The sequence below is a fragment of the Leopardus geoffroyi genome, chromosome B1 (assembly GCF_018350155.1).
Source record: "Leopardus geoffroyi isolate Oge1 chromosome B1, O.geoffroyi_Oge1_pat1.0, whole genome shotgun sequence".
NCBI classification, from domain to species: domain Eukaryota; kingdom Metazoa; phylum Chordata; class Mammalia; order Carnivora; family Felidae; genus Leopardus; species Leopardus geoffroyi.
In genome coordinates, this window is record NC_059327.1 from 140013374 (window position 1) to 140027033 (window position 13660).

Here is a 13660-nt window from a genome sequence, read left to right on the forward strand (position 1 = left end):
AATTTAATTCATACAGTGTGTTGGGACCAAAGTGTTTCATATATTAGCAACATGGATGAAGAAAGAACTCTAAAGGTCTTGATTCCTAGCCTTTCAAAGGGGATAAAGATGAACAAAAGAAAGCATAGGGATTATTAAAATGGCAAAAGATAGATAAACATAAAATCTAGGATAAAGCTTGCCTCTGAGGTTGTCCTTTTTCTTAGTCTGAGTGCCGATTACCTAGCTGGTCAGTGTATTGTTTTTCTTTATGACATGTATTATTTTATAAATATTCTTTTCATCTACCCAATATTTAATAAAGCAACAACAAGAGTCAGAGGTTTGAGGGTTTGTGGAATGAAAATTTTTAAGTTAAGTCTAACAGTTCTTTATTGCATATGTACTTGTATATAATATATAAAATTATAGTACTCTTTTTAGTGTAAGTATATACTATGAAATGTTTGGGGCATTCTTATACTGGTTCATGGTCACAACATGACTGCTATAATTATCCAGACATCACACCATTGTTCTAAGCATGAAGAAAGGGACAGGGGCAGAGAAAAATAGTTCTTTCCTTTTATCAGTAAAGGAAAAACTTTCATTTTTCATTAGCCAGACCTGTGTCACTTGCCTACAGATACCCGCAAAGGAGTCTGGGGAAATTAGCCTCTAAAGTGCAGAAAGATAGGGATAAGGGAACTAGGAATGGTAATGGAGTTGTAATGCAGGGTGTCTGCCAAAAAGTCAAAGGCAAAGAAGACTTAAAATTAGCACCAGGCAAAAGCAGATTATCAGGTTTTATCATTGTTTTAAATAAGAGTCTTTTGTTCTCATTATAGTTATTAGAGCTTATCAGTTAGGGATACTGTACTTGAATTAGTGATTTGTGAACTTAATCAAATTATGCTTCAGAATAAGGGCTCAAGCTTAATTGATATATTCATAAAACAGTTGATATAAAACCTTGTTTATATTTAAATAAAATTAATCTTTGGAAAAAAGCATAAATAGAATTTGTTTGCAAACTTAAATGGAAACAGGAACATGGATTTTGTTAGGACTAGAGTTTTATTTTTTTTTAAAAATTTTTTTTTTTTTTTTTTTTTCAACCTTTATTTATTTTTGGGACAGAGAGAGACAGAGCATGAACGGGGGAGGGGCAGAGAGAGAGGGAGACACAGAATCGGAAACAGGCTCCAGGCTCTGAGCCATCAGCCCAGAGCCTGACGCGGGGCTCGAACTCACGGACCGCGAGATCGTGACCTGGCTGAAGTCGGACGCTTAACCGACTGCGCCACCCAGGCGCCCCAGGACTAGAGTTTTAATACCAAGTCTGATACTTACTAGATGTGTGACTTTGGGCATTTTACTTGTCTAAATCATATGTCCTAATCTATAAATGGGAAATAATATTAATAGTATCTTGCAGGGTTATGGTGAGGCTTAGATAGGCTTTATTATTTTATTTTATTTCATGAGAGAGAGCACATGAGTTGGGGAGAGGGGCAGAGGGAGAGAGAGAATCTTAAGCAAACTCCATGCTCAACATGGAGCTCAACATGGGGCCAGATCCCTGAGACATGGGATCCGTGGGACATGGGATCTCTGGGACACTGGGATCATGACTTGAGCTGAAATCAGGAGTCAGATGCTCAAGTGACTGAGCCACCCAGACACCCCAATAGGTTTTAAAATGTAGTAATTGTTAGGGACCCAGCAGGAAACAGAATTCAGTCCAAATGAAGAGACTATTTAAAAAGATGTGGGCATAGTTATGGGAACAAATGAGATGATGAAGCATACAGAAACAGCTTAGTAAGAAACTCTTTGGAGAGAAATTAGTGTTTCTGGACTACAACTGTGAAGGAGTGGCCCAGTGAAATAGAGATACAGCTACTGCCAGAGAGCAAGTGGTATAGCAAAAAGGAAGCAGGAAAGAATGCCAGTCTCTCTCTTCTCAAACATTCCAGTTTCATGTTGATATCTTCCATTGGCCAAACCCAACAGGAAACTAGGTGGCAAGGTGTTGGAACATGGTGATGAGTCTGCACGGCTCAGCTTCTGAGGACTTCGAGCTAGGCATAGAAGGATGCAGACTGAATCTCAGGGAGACAAATGGAGAATAATCAGCACACAGTTTTTATTAGTCATAAATAAGATTCTCGGAGAACCCTCTCCGCAAACATTTTTTCAACTGAGAGTAAAAACAGGCTTTGCAAACGTAAGCATCCAAGTTTTTAAGAATCATCTTTCACAGCACTTTGGCTGAAAGGTTCCTACTGGCACTCATGAAAGATTTCTTGAGGTCTTGGCAGACTTTGCAAGCCAAGACCTAGAATAATTGGAGAGTACGCCCTATGAACTTCCTGTGGGCATCCCCAGGTCTCTCATCATTTTGTGGCTTCCTGTGTCAGGATCAGTCTTGCTAGGCCTGGTTAGTCACTTGCTGACTGTTACTTTCAAGGAAGCCAGCCAGGCTTCAGCAAAAGGTGACTACCTCATAACATATCAACCTCACAGCAACAGGAAGTCCTACTAACTTCTCCCCATGAGTTCAGAGTCTTTGTGGACTTCAGACTGTGGTAACTTTTCCTCTTTCCAACTTTGCCATCCCTGTCCTTTCCTCCTAAACCTGAATTAACCAACCCAGAGATAAAATGATAAAAGAGGACAGTGGTAGAGACACCTATTTTCTTCCCTAATTTTAGATAAATATTATAACTAGTATCACAGTCTTCAGTGTTCACTCTGGATATTAACAAACAAAAGCCTCATTTCTGAATTTCTAGAAGCTAAGAGTTTGAGAAATTGAGAGTACTGATAATAAAACTAGCAGTCACTGAATGCAAACTGATGCAGGCACTCTGGGAAACAGTATGGAGGTTCCTCAAAAAATTAAAAATTGAGCTACCTATGACCCAGCAATTGCATTGCTAGATATTTATCCAAAGGATACAAAAATGCTGAATAAAAGGGGTACGTGCACCCCAATGTTGTAGCAGCTCTATTAACAATAGCCAAATTATGGAAAGAGCCCAAATGTCCATTGACTGATGAATGAATAAAGAAGATGTGGTATAAATATTACTTGGTGACTAAAAAGAATGAAATCTTGCCATTTGCAACAATGTGGATGGAACTACAGTGTATTATAAGTTTTGAAATAAGAGAAAGACAAATTTCATATGATTTCACTCATATGTGGAATTTAAGAAACAAAACGGATGAACATAGGGGAAGTGAAGGAAAAATGCGATAAAAAACAAGGAGGCAAACCATAAGAGACTCTTAAATGCAGAGAACAAACTGAGGGTTACTGGAGTGGAGGTAGGTGGAGGGATGGGTTAAATGGGTGATGGGCATTAAGGAGGGCATTTGGTGGCATGAGCACTAGGTGTTATATGTAAGTGATGAATCACTGGGTTCTACTCCTGAAACCAGTACTACGTGGTATGTTAATGAACTTGAATTTAAATTATTAAATTAAAAAAAATACGTTACTTAGGAAAAAAAAAATTAGCAGTCATTATTTCAGTGGAGAGAAACAAATTAACTCTAGAAAAGTTAGTGAGAAGCAAGCATGAATACTTTAATAAGTACTATATACAACTAAACAATACAGGTAACTGAAATAGACCAACTTCTGACATGACAGAATGGGGAGCTCTATTGAACCATCCCCCAGTGAAACTAGTGAAAATTATATATATACAAAAAATTGTCCTTTAAAGGACTGCCTGAAGGCAAATAGCAAATGAAGAAAGGTCTATTCAAGAAAATCTATGAAAATTTGGTAGGATCAATTAAAGTCTGTGGTATTTGAACCAAGAGCACTTCCTACCTGCCTCTTACCACCTCAGTGGGGCATAGACTCAACTGCAGACTGCTGCAACCAAGAACATAGGGCTCACTTTATCCTCCAGATCCTAACTGGAGGATTTCTTTTTGTTTTTGCTTGTTTGTTTGTTTGTTTTTTCAATTAAGAGCAAGATTTCTGCTTTTCTAATCTTGCCCCTAGCTTACCTGTCTCAGGTGAGTGTGGTCAGGAGGTCAGAACTTCCTTCTTCTGCCTAAGCCTTACTTGTGGAATAGAGGTTCTACTTTGGGTATGGTGCTTTGGGAATCGTGGGGCCCTGGTGTCACTCAGAAGCTTGTCATTGGCCCTACCCCAGGAGACCTAGTTCAGAAATTTTGCCTGTGGGTGGAGGGGGGGAACCAGTCATGAAGCAGATAGCTACTTATCTCTTCCTGAAAGAATTGATTTCATTTGTAATAGAGTAGTGAAGTTTAAACCTAAGGGTGACTTTCAAGAACTGTATAGGTTGTGAGGTGTCTCTCTGGCTCAGCAAGTAGAACAGGTGACTCATGATCTCAGGATTGTGAGTTTGAGCCACCTGTTGGGCACAGAGATGGCTTAAAAACAACAATAACGATACAACAGTATAAGTTGTGACAAAAGGTAATTGGAGGGGATTTAGTATAGCCAAGACTGTAAGCCAGCTAGTTTGTACGAATGAACTTGGAAATAAGAGTTGGGAGGAGTCCTCCTGGGTTTGGCACAGAGATCAAACACTGAACTCAGAAACTATTCTTTCCAAGGAGCTACAATATGATTGAATTAGTTTGTAGAGGAATTCTGCTCCTGTTTTTTTTTTTCCCTTTATTTCCAGCTTTATTGAGTTTTAATTGATAAATGAAATTCTATATATTTATGCCATGTAAGGTGGTGATTTGACATACATATACAGTGTGAAATGATTACCATAATCAAGTTAATTAATACATCTATCACCTTATATACTTACTTAATTAGGTGAGAATGTTTATTAAGATGTACTCTCCTTACAAATTCCAAGTATACAATGCAGTATTATTAGCTGTAGTCACCATGCTGTACAATACATCCTCAAAACCTATTCATCTTATAAGTTTGTGTCCTTTGATTAACATTTCCCTATTTCCTTATTCTCACCTACTTGCAACACCCGCCCTCCCCACCCCTGCTGCCAACAGCCCCTGGCAATCACCATTGTAGTCTCTGATTTTATGAGTTTGGCCTTCTTAATTTTTTTATTTTTTTATTTTTTTATTTTTTAAAAGTTTTTATTTTAAAGTAATCTCTTCACCCAACATGGGGCTCAAACTCACAACCCTGAGATCAAGAGTCATACACTCCACTGGTTGACCCAGGCAGGTGCCTCAAGTTTGATCTTTTTAAAATTATCTAAGTGAAATTATACAGTATTTGTCTTTCTCTTCTGGTTTATTTCACTTAGCATAATATCCTCCAGGTTCATCATGTCAAAAATGGCAGGATTTCCTTCTTTTTGATGGATGGATAATATTCCTTTTTTTTTTCTTTTTTGTCTGTGTGTGTACCACATTTTCTTGATCCATTCATCCATTGACAGAGACTCTAGTTGTTTCCATATCTTGGTTATTGTAAGTAAGACTGCAGTGAACATGGGAGTGCAGATATCTTGCAAGATACTGATGGTTTCCTTTGGATATTTACTTAGAGGTACGATTGCTGGATGTTATAGTAGTTCTATTTTCAATTTTTTGAGGAACCTCCATACTGTTTTCCATTATGGATATACCAATTTACATTCCCACCAAGAGCATACAAAGGTTCCTTTTCTTCACATCCTTGCCAACACTTGTTATTTCTTCTTTTTGGATAATGGCCATGCTAATGGGTGTGAGGTGATATCTCATTGTGGTTTTGATTTGAATTTCTCTGATGATTAGTGATGTTGAGCATCTTTTCATGTGTTTGCCTCTTAAGCATCTTTTTTTTGTGTACCTATCTTCTCAGGTCTTTTCTTCATTTTTAAATCGGATTATTAATTTTTTTGCTACTAAGTTGGATGAGTTCCTTCTCTTTTTGGTTACTGATCAAATATCAGCTAGATGGTTTGCAAATATTTTCTCCCATTTCATAAGATGCCTTTTAATTTATCTTTTCATTATTTTCTTTTAGTTTGATATAGCCCCAGTGTTTATTTTTGCTTTCCTTGCCTTTGTTTTTGGTATCATATCCAAAAAATCACTGCCAAGACTGATGTTAGGAAGCTTTTTCCCTATGTTTTCTTCAAGTGGTTTTAAGGTTTCAGGTCTTACAGTTAAGCCTTTAATCCATTTTGAAATTATTGTGAATGGTGTAAGTTTGTGGTCCATTTCATTTTTTTGCGTGTGGATACCCAGTTTTGCCAAAATCATTTATTGAAGTGACTGTCTTTCATTGTGTGTTCTTGGCGCCCTTGTCAAAGGTTAGATGAAGTATATGCATAGGTTTATATTCTGTTCTATTGGTTTATAAGTCTGTTTTTATGCTGTCACTATACTGTTTTGATCATTATAGCTTTGCAATAGAGTTTGAAATCAAGAAGTGTGATGCCTCCTGCTTTGTTCTTCTTTCTCAGAATGGTTTTGGCTATTCAGGATCTTTTGTGGTTTCAGACAAATTTTAGGACTGTTTTTTTTAATTTCTAGAAAATGTGAGGGCGCTATTGAAAACATTAGGGCAATACTCCAGGAATTATTAGAATTTAGCACCTGGATGTGGTCAGGAAAATGTGGAAGAGAATCTTACTTGTTCCACTGTCATTCCAGAGTAACTATAGGCCGTGCCACCCTAATCACAGAACATCAGAGGCTTAATATTGTATGTGTGTGTCTATGTGTATATTTGGGAGGGAGGATAATAACAACAAACCTGAGGCAGGGAACTAATTCCCAGAGTTGCTACAATGAGGTGTCTAAACTGTTTAGTTCCCATTAAAACACTGCAAGGCATGAAAAGGAACAGGTAAGTATGACCCATATACTGGATAAAAAGTTGGCAACTGAAAATGCCTGTGAAAATGACCAGATGTCAGATTGAACAGAAAAATATTTAAAATGTTTAAATATTTAAAGTACCCATTACAACTATGTTCAAAGAACTGAAGGAAACCATGACTAATATAAGGGGAGGTATAATGACAATGTTATATCAAATAATATAAGGAAAGAGATAGAAATTTTCTTAAAAAAGAAATGGAAACTTTGTAGTTCAAAAGTGAAATAATGGAGATAAAAAAATTCACTGGAAAGGCCTAACTGTAGATTAGAACTGGCAGAAGAAATAATTAGTAGACTTCAGTATAAATTCATAGAAAGTGTATAAGCTGATGAACAGAGAGAAAAAAAGAAGGAAGAAAAATTAACAGAGCCTGAGAAAAGCATGGGATTCCATACTTAAGTGTACCAAAGTGTGTATAGTAGTAGTAATATCACCAGAAGGAAAAAGAAAGAGGAAGAAAAATGAGAAATAATAGCTGAAGAATCCCTAAATTTGTTGAAAATCAATAACCTACACATCCAGGAACTCAATGAATTTCAGTAGGATAGATGAAAAGAGACCCATAATCGGCACATCATAGTAAATACGGTGAAAGTCAAAGGAAAGGAGAAAATCTTGTAGGCAGAAAGAGGAAAATGACATGTCACTTATCAGAGAACCTCAATAAGATTAAGAGCTGACTTCCCAGCAGAAATAGTGGAGGCCAGAAGGTTATGGAGTACCATATTCCATGTGTTTAGAGAAAAATACAAGCCTGCTTGGTTAAACCAGCTCTCTGGGAGCTATTCCCACATAGCCCCATGTCTTTCTCTTATCACTCACTGTTTTGTGAGTATAAGAAATATCTTTAAAGTATATACATCTCTCTATGCTTTTATTTTGTGTCCGTACCTGACTGATCACCAGAAAAACTCACTTTAAGTAATATAATTATTCCTTATAACACCATATACAAAATTTAACTCAAACTAGATCAAAGATCTAAATGTAAGAGCAAAAATTGGAAAACTGTTAGAAAAAAACATAGGGGTAAAATCTTCATGACCTTGGATTTGGGAAAGGTTTCTATGACATGGCACCAAAATCACAAACAACAAAGGAAAAAAAATAGATAAGTTGCGAATTGGCAAATCGTATATCTGATAAGGGTCTTATATCTAGCATATAGAAAGAACTCTTACTACTCAGTAGTAAAAAATTAAATAACCCAATGAAAGATTGACCAAAGGATTTGAATAGACATTTTTCTAAGGAAGACAGAAAGTGGCCAATAATCATATGGAAAGATGCTAAACATTATTATTCATTGGGGAAATGCAAATGAAAACTTAAATGAAATGCTACATCACACACACTAGTGTGGCTCTAGTAAAAAAAGACAGACAGTAACAAGTATTACCAAATATGTGACAGTTTCTCAGAAAGTTAAACATAGAGTTATGTCATCCAGCAGCATTATTCATCACAGCTAAAAAGTGGGAACAATCCAAATGTTCATCAACTGATAAATGGATAAATTATTTTATATTCAGAGAATGGAATAATATTTAGCCCTAAAAAGTAATGATGTACTGATATAAGCTGCAACCTGGATGAATCTGGCAAACTTATGCTGAGGGAAATAAACCAGACATAAAAGAACAAATATGCTAGGACTCTATTTATATGAGTTAATTAGAGCAGTCAAATTCATGAAGAAATGTAGAATAGTTGGGGGAGAAGGTAGGGAAGTTACAGTTTAATGGGGTATAGAGTTTCATTTGGGGGTGACGAAAAAGTTCTGATGATAGATAAAGATTGCACAATAATGTGAATGAACTTAATTCCACAGAATGGTACACTTAAAAAGGGTTGGGATGGTAAACTTTATGTATATCTTACCACAACTCAACACACTGAAAGTGAGGAAACATTTTCTGATGGAATTTTCATTGTGGGAGAGACTAAAGAGACACCTGTGGTGGTAATATATCTATATTTTGCTTCAACTGGTGAAATATTCATTCTAAGTAGACTGTGAAAAGATGACTAGTTATCTTATATCCTTAGAGCAGTTGCTAAAAACGCTATGCAAAGAGAGATAGTCAGAAACATAATAGATAAATTGAAATGAATACCCAAAAATGTTTACATAACCCAAAAGAAGTCAGTAAAGGGAAAACAGAGTAACAAAAAAACAGATAAATGAACAAAAAGAAATAATAAAGTGGTAGGCCTGAATGCAAACATATCACTAATCACGTTAAATGCAAATGGCCTAAACACATCAATAGAAAATACAAACATGGTCAGAATGGATAAGAAAAAAAAAAAAAAAAAAACATTAACCAAATTTATGCTATCACAAAGCAATCATTGCAAATATAATGACATAGATTGAAATTAAAAAGATAAAAAATAATACCTGAAAACATTAATCAATAGAAAGCTACAGTGACTATGTGAATAGCTCACATAGATTTCATAGCTAAAAAGTACCAGGGATAAAAAATGATCATTTATCATAATGATAAAAGGGACACATTATCAATAATTCACACAGTCTTAAATCTGTATCCACCTAATAACAGTGCTTTATATTACATATGACAAAAGTGAAAGCAATTACACAGTTATATTGCAGATTAAAAAACTCCTCTCACAGTAATAGTTGAATGAATAGAAAGAAAATAAACAAAGGTGTAGAATAATTGAACATCACCATCAAACAGTGGGACTTAATTTTAACTTCTGGAACACTCATCCAAACAACAGTAGAAATACTTCTTTCCATATGTACATGGTTACTAAGGAAAAACCAGATATCAGAAAGATAGTAAGCAAGAAACAAATAGGAAAATTTCCAGACACTTATAATGTAAACACATTTCTAAATAGTCCATGCATCAAACTGGGAATTTTAAGAGAAATTAGAAAATATTTTGAAATGAAGGAAAATAAAAATGCATAACAAGATTTATGGGACAGAAGTACTTAGGAGGAAATTTATAACATTAGATGCTTACATTAAAAAAGATTAAAGTCTCAAATCAATAGTCTAAGCTTCTACTTTAAACTAGAAAAGGGAAAATAAACCCAAAAGAAGGAGAAGAAAATAAGAAAGATAAGAATAGAAATAAAAGAAATTTAAAAAATAAATAGAAATTATAATCAATGAAAACACAAGCTGGTTCTTTGAAAAGATTAATAAAATTGAGAAGCCTCTAGCAAGACTGAGAACGAAAAGGCTGACTATAAAACGATGGACAAATCTATGAGATTAGATGAATGTCAATTCTGTGACAACCACAAACTACCAAAACTCACCCAAGATGGAATAGATAGCCTGAACAGTACTATAACTATTAAAGAAGCTGAAATCATAGTAACAAACAAACAAAAACAATCTTTCTGAAAAAGAAATCTCCATGCTTACATGGCTTAACTGGTGAATGTGCTAAATGTTTAAAGGAGACTTAACAGTAATTCTACACAATTTATTTCAGAAAATAAAGGAGAGGGAAATATATCACAATTAATTTTATGAGACAATGTTCTGAAACCAAGACAAATATGGGAAAAAACCAAACCGAAATATTTCACAGATCAATAGGTCTCAAGAACATAGACACAAAGTCCCCAGTAAAATATTAATACGTTGAATCCAACCATCCAGAAAATGAAAGTGACACTAAAGAAAAATGGGATTTATCCAAGAAATGCAAGGCTGGTTCAATATTTGAAAGTTAATCAACTTAATCTACCCTATTAACAATTTCACAAAGAAAAATCCACATAATTGTGTCACTTGATCCTTACGTAGTATTTGATAAAATTCAACATCCATTTTTGATAAAAATTCTTTGCAAGCTGGAAATAGAGAACTTTTCATAAAAGACAACTACAAAGAATCTGCAGCTAATATTGTACTTGCTGGTGATAGAATGTTTCCTATGATTTTTTTTTTTGGTACAAAAAAGGTAGTTTTATTAAAGTACAAGGACAGGACCCCTGGACAGAAAGAGCAGCACTGGGATTGTGAGGAGTGATTGGTTTTATATTTTTAAGTTGGGAGGGGTAGAGATAAAGGAAGTTTCCAAAAAGATTTTCATATGTTAAAGAAGACTTATAGTATAGCTGACTATTGTCAAGTTAAGGTGTGGTTTTTTTTTTTTTTTTTTTTCCCCTCTAGGAAGGCATTGAGATAGTTGGGAGTTCCTGGAGGAATGTCATACTCTGCCTGTCTCAAGTATTTGTCAATGTGCTGCAAGTTGTAAGGAGATTTAATTTTATCTACATTTTCTTTTGCCTTTGTTCTCCTCGTCAGTCCCCTCTGAACAATTTTGACTCTTAAATCTTCAAGGTTGTTGAGAGTGGAAAGTCTTATCTTCTCTAACTTCTTCCTGCTGAGTAGGGGCATGGAGTTGTCCCTACCTATGGCTCAACATTGGTCAGTTGGGGAATTTTTATATATAGGAGTTACCAAATGCAGTGAAGTAGTCTAGGCACCAGGCAGGGAGACACTGGAAAAGAAAACAATATAAGGTTAATATTATTATTATTCCTCATAATATTATGACGAAAATAAAGCCCAATAAAAAAAAAGCCTTTCATCATTGACCAAAATTTTCCTCCACTCCAGGAGTTTAATCACTAAAGAAGAGAGACAGAGAGAGAGAGAGAGAGAGAGAGAGAGAGACAGATCGATCATATAAAGCACCAATTGGAGTATTTATATCTTTTAACAATCCTGTTACATTTTTGTGATAATCTGGAATATATACACAACATTCTGTTTTTATGATAGCACATGTTCCACCTTGTGCAGCAGTTAAAATATCTAATGCCATTTTATTTTATAAAAACTGCACTGGGGCGCCTGGGTGGCGCAGTCGGTTAAGCGTCCGACTTCAGCCAGGTCACGATCTCGCGGTCCATGAGTTCGAGCCCCGCGTCGGGCTCTGGGCTGATGGCTCAGAGCCTGGAGCCTGTTTCCGATTCTGTGTCTCCCTCTCTCTCTCTGCCCCTCCCCCGTTCATGCTCTGTCTCTCTCTGTCCCAAAAATAAAAATAAACGTTGAAAAAAAAAATTAAAAAAAAACAAAAAACAACAAAAACTGCACTAAGCATTTGTGTTACTTTAGTATTTAATAGGGAAGTGCTATTTTGAGTGTAATTTAGGTCTTTGAGTGTGTACTTATTAAGAGCTTCCATGTGCCAAGTGACATGCTCTAGTCCTTCATTGTCATTTGAAGAGAAGTTTGAGGTCTTCCACAGATTCACGGCAATGAGAAGGCATGTTAGCAGTCACACTATATTCCAAGTTTGCACTGAGGGTCGGAGTCCAGATGAGAAGACTCAGGCTGCATGTTGGGCACCAAAATAATGTGATTTGATGTGGCTTAGGGTCTGGAAATGCACTGTCAAGAAAGAATTGTTGAGATATTTTTGGTGCAAAAAGAATGGCTTTATTAAAGTACAGGAACAGGATCCATGGGAAGAAAGAGCTGCGCTTAAATGTTTCCTATGACTGGTAAAAGGCAGAAATGTCCACTTTCATTATTATTATTGAAAATCATCCTGGCAGTCCTAGCCATTTCACTAATGCAGGCAAAAGAAATTAAAGATGTTTGGGGTGGAAAGGAAGAAATAAACTGTCCCTGTTTGTAGGTGACATTATTTCCAACGTAAATAATTTCCAGGAATTTGTTTTTAAAATTTTAGGACAAATGTATGAGTCAAGCAAGGTCACTGAACACAACTTCATAAGGTCAGTACACAAAACAATCATTGTGCATGTTGCCAATGAACTATTAGATACCAATTTTTTTTAAACTTAAAGAAGTTTCTGACAAAAAGGGGAAATGCCTATGAATAAATCTAACCAAACTGTGTAGTATTTATATGCTAAAAACAAAAATGCTGACCAAAAAAATCAGAGAAAACTTAAATAATAGAGAGATATGCCTTACTTATAGATTGAAATACTCAATATAAGAAAATTGTCAATTGTTCCTGAATGTATGTATAGATATAACACAGTTATCAAAATTACAGGGGGATATTTTGTAGATATAGACTAGATTACAAAATTTATATGGAAAGACAAAGGGAATAGAGTAGCTAAAACAATTTTGAAAAAGAAGAATAAATTTAGAGAACTTATATTACCTGAATTCCAGACTTACTATGAAGCTACAGCAATCAAGACAGTGTGGTATTGGCAAAAGAATTGACAAAAAGAACGGGATAGAGAATACAGAAATAGACCCATAGAAATAAAACCATTTGATTTTTGGCAAAAGTATAAAAATTATTAAATAGGGAAAGGACAGTTGTATTGACAAATAGCGTTGGAACAATTGGATGTTCATATCCCAAAAAAACCCAAAAAAACAAAAACAAAAACAAAAAACCAAAAAACCTTCCAAAAGAAAACAACTAAATTTCACACTTTATACCAATATTCATGCAAATAGATCAGCTCTACATGTAAAGCCAAAAACTATAAAACTTGTAGAAGAAATATAGAAGCAAATCCTCATGATGTGGCATTTAGCAAAGTGTTCTTAATCATAATGTCAAAAGCATGCTTGATAAAAGAAAAAATATAACTTGGATTAATAAACAGCCTTTATTTGGGCAATGCTTTGGTGAGTTTGAGCATGAGACTGTCCAGAGGCCACAGGTGGGGGCCATCACTTGGAAGAGGGCAAGGGAACTTGTAAGGGTTGGCAGGTAGGAGAGGTGAGGTCATTCAGCAGCCCAACAGAAGGATTCTCTAGGTCAGAGAGTTCTGAAGAGTTTCAGCACTTTAGGGTCTTTATCTTGTCTGTGGCTAATACGT